Source organism: Paramisgurnus dabryanus, chromosome 24, assembly GCF_030506205.2.
Source record: "Paramisgurnus dabryanus chromosome 24, PD_genome_1.1, whole genome shotgun sequence".
Taxonomy (NCBI): Eukaryota; Metazoa; Chordata; class Actinopteri; order Cypriniformes; family Cobitidae; genus Paramisgurnus; species Paramisgurnus dabryanus.
This window is the reverse complement of record NC_133360.1, coordinates 14,906,567-14,914,339: the sequence shown is the minus strand read 5'-3', so window position 1 is coordinate 14,914,339 and position 7,773 is coordinate 14,906,567.

Sequence of the window (7,773 nt, the reverse complement as noted above, 5' to 3'; positions counted from 1 at the left end):
AGCACTGAAGTCCATTCATTTCAATGTCACCTGCTGGTAAATCGATGAAATTACCGTTTCTCTTTACATTTTCGGACATTTCATTAATATAGTCAACAATGATATTTTATGAACTCTGCTGTATAATGATTATCGTTAATAATAACTAGTAATTTTTTTATATTTTAATGAGTTGTGTATAATGTGTGAATAATATAGATTTAATGGTTTAATATTTTATTACTGGTGGCCATCTACTTTATACTTATCTTTTTTATATATTACGAGTAACACTAGGGGGCAACAGCGACAAGCTAAATGCCTTATAAGAAAGTCACACTGCTTCACAATGCTGCTATGTGTTACATTGTGTTTGGTAAGTAATACGAGTGATGTATCCTCGAAAATCATGTATGATTATATTAACATTTAATGTGAATTTAAAATATGAATTTAGTGTGTTTCTGTTATGCTTCACTGTTACAAATAACCGCGTTTGCGATCTTTTTTGTGATTTTAATATATTAAAAGTGTAGGAATTATGTTTTTAGCAGATTGATAGCCATTTATATAGCCATATTTTGCTACAAAAATAAAAGATAAACTGTGTTGCTGTAGTTGGTATAGATAACCACAGTTATATTTGGGTCACAATTAACTGTTTATCTTTATCCCATTTCAAGCTAATATTTACCTAAAATAGCTGAAAACCTATGCAAACAGATTGACAGCCCTGCTTGGTTTGGAACTGTAGAACGTTACATGAATCACGTGACCGCGCGGCGGCGAGATCAAAGCGTTTTGTAACTCTGTTATTATACGACTCTGCCAGTAACTTACTGTAGATTTAAATTTATGTTAATTACCTGCAACAGTTTGTTCAAAGTTAAATGAAAATTAAACATTAACAAGTCTTTATCTTTACAGAATAAAACTATAAAATAACATCCTTCAGTAAAGCATTCTGGGAAACAAAATCTGAAGAAAAAACTGAAAAAGGTTGATGAGGATTTTTGGTTCCCAGAATGCTTTGCATGAGGCTGTTATTTTATAGTTTTATTCTGTAAAGACAAAGACTTGTTAATGTTTAATGTTCATTTAACTTTGAACAAACTGTTGCCAGTAAATATACACTGTAAAAAAAATCCGTAGAAATTACAATGTAATTGCAGCTGAGTTGCCGGTAATTTACCGTAGGTTTAAATTTATGTTATTTATTGGCAAGAGTTTGTTCAAAGTTAAATAAATTTTAAATATTAACAAGTCTTTATCTTTACAGAATAAAACTATACAATAACAGCCTCATGCAAAGAATTCTGGGAACCAGAAATCATCATCAACCTTTTTCTGGGTTTTGCTTCAGATTTTGTTTCCCAAAATGTTTTGCTTGATGCTGTTTTTTTAGTTTTACTCTGTAAAGACAAAGACTTGTAAATGTTAAATGTTCATTAACTTTGAACAAAATGTTGCCAGTTAAAAACATAAATTTAAATCTACGGTAAATTACCGGCAACCCAGCTGCAATTTCTACGGATTTTTTTTACAGTGAACATAAATTTAAATTTACAGTAAGTTACTGGCAACCAGCTGCCAGTAATACTGTAATTTCTACGGAATCTTTTTACAGTGTAACGCATAAAAGGCAAATCTACATATGCAAGGAAAATGCTATAAAAATGATCAACTAACACAAAAAGCACACCTTATGATTTATTCAAAGGCAGTAACTAATTTAAAGGATCAGTGTATTATTTGATTATTTATCTCGCGTCATATATATGTATATAATAGTTAAACATACTGTATGTGAAATTCCTCTCTGTGAAATCCAAGTCTAATTATGTAATTTTGAGATTAGGAGCATCAAAGTTTGATTCCACTCATAAATTTTAATCTTTGGCATGGCCTTACTCAGCATTAAAGATATCAAGGTTATATTTTCACAAAAATCTTGATTACAGAGGACTCTAAGATGGCGGCGCTACCGGAAGGTATTTATTTTTTTTAAATAAAGTTTTAAATATGAATATTTCTACAACAACACCGCGCGGATTACCCTCAGAAGACCTTTGTTTATCATCCTAGAGCCGTTTGGATTTAATTTGTGAAGGATGTACGCAGTTTTTTTGGACTTGAAGGTCGTGGACCCCGTAACATTACATTTAATCAACTGAAAGATCTAAAACATTTGATAAAATATCCGAAAATGTGTTTGTCTGAAATGCAACTCGGACAGCTTGGGGGTGAGTAAATCATGGGTTTAATATCATTTTTGGCCGAACTATCCCTTTAAGGTAAGGTAATCTACCCAAAATTGTATTCTGTTTTGTATTCAAAAGGTATCAAACAGAAACTTAGGGTACAGCCCCAGTGACAGAAAAGTTACAGTTTTGTACTTTTATTTCTGACAGTGAAGGGTGCTGCCCCACTGACAGCTAGGGTACATATTTTGACTTTTTTCTGACAATGTAGGTCCTTAAGGTACGGTAATCTACCCAAAATTTTATTCTGTTTTGTATTCCTGTAAAGGTACCAAACGGAAACTTAGGGTACAGCCCCAGTGACAGAAAAGGTACAGTTTTGTACCTTTATTTCTGACCGTGTACTTAAAGGGACCGGTCACGTCAAAAAGAAAATTTTCTCATCATTTACTCACTTACTTCTCAGTTGTTTTAAAGCTGTATGGATTTTCCATAAAATGAAAGTGAATGGGGACTGCGGTTCGCATGTTACTATATTCTGTCTAAAATCTTTTGTGTTTCAGAGAAAGAAAGTCCTAAGTTATTGAAAGAACATATGGGTAAGTAAAGACTTTTTCAAAGCCCAATAAGTGAAAAAATAACACCAACATTTTCCAATTTATATGTTCTGATTTGTAGCAGTGCTTCACCTTCTGAGAATATAGTTCCCAGCATGTATACGTTTAAAAGGTGGCTGTGTCTCATATGACCTTGTTATGTACACGCAGTGACTATACAAATCACAACATATAAATGGGAAAATGTTGGCGTTATTTTGTCACAGTATGCTATCTGGAGCCATTTACTTCCAGTCTTTGTGCTAAGCTAGGCTAGCGATTGGTGGGTCAGAGTTTAGGCATGCACAGCAATGATAAATGTATGTATGGACTTATCTAACTCTGGAGGATACGGTGAATAAGCTAAAGTCCCAAAAGGTTGGTATGTTCCTTTAATAGATATTAGGGATGCACATATATAACGATCAGTAATCGGTATCACCAGATTAAAGCATTTCCCCCACTATTGGACAACAGCCGATTGTACACTTCTATTTCATGACTGCATAAGAAACAAGAATCAAAAAGCACAACTATCGGTATCGATACATGTGTGTATCGGGATATTTTGTTTGCGAAACGCAATACAGATTTGTTTAAATCATACAAAATTCATGGCAGTTGTTTAGTTTTGAGTTTACACCCCGGCCGCTAGATAGCATTGTTCCTATAAACTTCAAGAGTGACAGGAAGAACTTGCTGAGGTTTGCATATGGATGAACAGCTTTTCTAAAATTATATACTATTCTATTCCCAAAATAAAAAAAATATATATACCGCCAACAGCAACTTAATGTATCATATTGTAGCCCATGTATACTCTTGTCGATGCACAGCCCTGATCAGTAAATGTCATTCTATGTAACCAATCAGTATCAGCACAGAAATTTTGCATTGGTGGATCCCTAATACACCTGTAACAGAAAATTATTTCAGTTAAAGAAGATTACAGTAATTGTACAAAAGTAATTGTTTCACCTCCTTCAATCCTTTGTTAGAACCGCACTGTGGTTTTCCCTCTCCGGTTCTACATCCACACGATGACCACCTTCACCTCTGCACCCTCTTCATCATCCTCTCTATCTATCACTCTCTCTCCATCTTCTCTTAACTCATCATCCCCCCATCCTACCCTTCTATCAGTACACCACCATTATGCACATAAATCAATATTGACGACCCATCATCCGATGGATGAATTATGGGACTGTGGACGGCAGTGGTCACGTGACTGTCAGGTTTTACATTATGTTCCGGCCATTTAGTCGTCACCATTATGCACAGCGACTCGGAACGAGGTCCTTTCAATGAGAGGCTGAGGACGAAACGCATTACTGTTTTTTAAGAGCACTTTATTGTCGTTTCTCGCTGCTGATAAAGAGCGAAGTGTGAGACTCAATGAATAGGCCGTTTGGTAATGCAAAGGAGACGCGCCATTGCAGGCAGTTGTGGTCTCGGCTCACAATGAGAAGTTTCAAATAAACACGCACCCACGCATTCAACATTTTCTGTAGCATCCGATGCTTTCATACACCTGACAAGTAATCAAATGTACGCGCAATAGGCTGAATTGAAATTATAAACAAGCTGATGTGTTTGTAAGAAACAGTAAGGAGCCTTCACGAAATAAGAATATGTGGGTTGGTTAAAGAGCCAATCACAGAAGTGCTTCCAATGCCCTCTGGCCAGTTTTGACCTCTTGACCCTGGCCATGACCCCTTAGGCCAAAGGTTACCCTGAAGGGTCAACAGGGACCACTTTCAGGCATGTCCAAGAGTAGTTGCCATGGAAACCAATGGCGAAAGATAAAGATGGAAATATAGAGTTCTGGCCTGTGAGCTTGCTTAGTCCCTCTTTGTCTCATTGACCAAAGGTTTTGTGGATTTAGGGTCCCCCTGCTGGACACTTACAGTCAGTCTGAAGTTGAATCAGGTTAAATGTTTTTGTTTCTGTTTAAGACACACTACTTCAATCTCACAGTCTTTACTTGCATCATTCATTAATTTGTTCATTCATTCACACATACATTTTTGTTAGTTTAGGAAGCATGGGTAAGCAAAAAAAAAGTGTATATCGAATCAATACTACAAAATCTCAAATCAATGCCAATTTTGCCACCTTGTGGTCAGACTGTAAGATGCTGAAATGGTATGTAAAGTATTGTAGAGTATGTAAAACTACACACCTCACAATATAGCATAGTACATACATTCAGCATCAATTTTTACTTTTCTAACAATGGCCATGGCCACAGAACAAAATTTTTGGGTGTGCCTTCTATCCCCTATGCACATATGTGCGATATTTTGGTAATTTTAATATATCTTGATGCCCTAATAAGTACTAATGACTAAAGAGTAAATTCTTTGAACTTGAATTTTTATATTTACACATGAGCTTCCAAATCTGTACTGATAGTCTAGGATGCCTGAAGTGTCTGCTTATCTGGGGTAAATCTGTCTTAACCAGACCGTCTAGATCCTGACCTACCACATAGGTAATCACCAGGTATCAGATCAGAAGTATGTTTTGATCGGCCTGCACCACACGACTCATCTCCTTTCGTATGGCACTGTCCGTTAATCAGACTCACATCTCCGCCGTTAATCTCCGACCCGTCCCATGTATTTAATTAGATTAAGGCAATCAACACACCAAACACTGCTCCACAGTTTAATGAGGTTGAGAGGTTTTGGTTAGAATGACACAATTAACACAAGTCAGTAACACATACGGGTGTGTCCTGATTCAAGATGAAGTTTTATTACCATGGCCGTGAAGCTGCATCACAATAGCAGTGGAAATCTAAACATGTATGTACACTCACCTAAAGGTTAGGAACACCATACTAATACTGTGTTTGACCCCTTGCCTTAATTCTACGTGGCATTGATTCAACAAGGTGCTGAAAGCATTCTTAAGAAATGTTTGCCCATATTGATAGGATAGCATCTTGCAGTTGATGGAGATTTGTGGGATGCACATCCAGGGCACGAAGATCCCATTCCACCACATCCTAAAGATGCTCTATTGGGTTGAGATCTGGTGACTGTGGGGGCCATTTTAGTACAGTGAACTCATTGTCATGTTCAAGAAACCAATTTGAAATGATTTGAGCTTTGTGACATGGTGCATTATCCTGCTGGAAGTAGCCATCAGAAGATGGGTACATAGTGGTCATAAAGGGATGGACATGGTCAGAAACAATGCTCAGGTAGGCTGTGGCATTTAAATGATGCCCAATTGGCACAAAGGGGCCTAAAGTGTTCCAAGAAAACATCTCCCACACCATTCACCACCACCACCAGCCTGCACAGTGGTAACAAGGCATGATGGATCCATGTTCTCATTCTGTTTACGCCAAATTCTGACTCCATCTAAATATCTCAACAGAAATCAAGACTCATCAGACCAGGCAACATTTTTCCAGTCTTCAACAGTCCAATTTTGGTGAGCTTGAGCAAATTGTAGCCTCTTTTTTCAATTTGAAGTGGAGATGAGTGGTACCCGGTGGAGTCTTCTGCTGTTGTAGCCCATCCGCCTCAAGGTTGTGCTTGTTGTGGCTTCACAAATGCTTTGCTGCATACCTTGGGTATTACATGTGGTTATTTCAGTCGAAGTTGCTCTTCTATCAGCTTGAATCAGTCGGCCCATTCGCCTCTGACCTCTAGCATCAACAAGGCATTTTCGCCCACAGGACTCCTGCATACTGGATGTTTTTCCCTTTTCACACCATTATTTGTAAACCCTAGAAATGGTTGTGCGTGAAAATCCCAGTAACTGAGCAGATTGTGAAATACTCAGACCGGCCCGTCTGGCACCAACAACCATGCCAGGCTCAAAATTGCTTAAATCACATTTCTTTCCCATTCTGACATTCAGTTTGGAGTTCAGGAGATTGTCTTGACCAGGACCACACCCCTTAATGCATTGAAGCAACTGCCATGTGATTGGTTGATTAGATAATTGCTTTAATGAGAAATTGAACCAGGTGTTCCTAAAAATTCTTTAGGTAAGTGTATGTATATGTATGTAAATGTTAACATTTGCTAAAATTTACTCGCAACAAAACTAATTTACTTTACAACAAAACACAATACATAATCAACCCCAAGGAAACCCACCTGCTTTTCACTCATAAGTGTGTGTGTGTGTGTGTGTGTGTGTGTGTGTGTGTGTGTGTGTGTGTGTGTGTGTGTGTGTGTGTGTGTGTGTGTGTGTGTGTGTGTACCTGGTAATTATCACGTTGTGGGGACCAATTGTCCCCACAAAGATAGGAATACCAGTGTTTTTGTGACCTTGTGGGGACATTTTGATGTCCCCATGAGGAAACAAGCTTATAAATCAAACAAGATGATGTTTATTGAGAATCTAAGGTACAAGAAAGGTTTTTGTGATGGTTGGGGTTAGGGAATGGGGCAGGTAAGGGGAATAGAATATACAGTTTGTACAGTATAAAATGCATTACGTCTATGGAATGTCCCCACAAAACATGGAAACCAGAATGTGTGTGTGTGTGTGTGTGTGTGTGTGTGTGTGTGTGCGTGCGTGCGTGCGTGCGTGCGTGCATGCGTGTGAGTGTGTGCATGCATGCATGCGTGTGTGTAGGAGAGTGCAGACTGTAGCGTGTTTAACAGCTTTTGTCTTACGAGCATAAGGCATGCATATGCAAGAGAATTAAAGTCCTTAAAGCTGTCAAAGACAATAGGATTTAACTGCGAGGGCCATACGTGGGAATTAAGCAAATTATTGCAAATAAAAGAAAGATTTGGTGAAGAAAATGACAATTAATTAATTAAGATGGCTTTGTAACAGTGATAAATACTTTGAGCTCCCAAATGTTTTCTTTCATAATTACGAATATTTATGTCTAGGTTTAAAATAGCTGTCTATAAGAGTAGTTAAAATATAACTATTTAAAAATATATAAATATTACTTATAAATAATGTATGTATTAATCAACAAAAATACACACAAAAGTATACACAGATTTGTT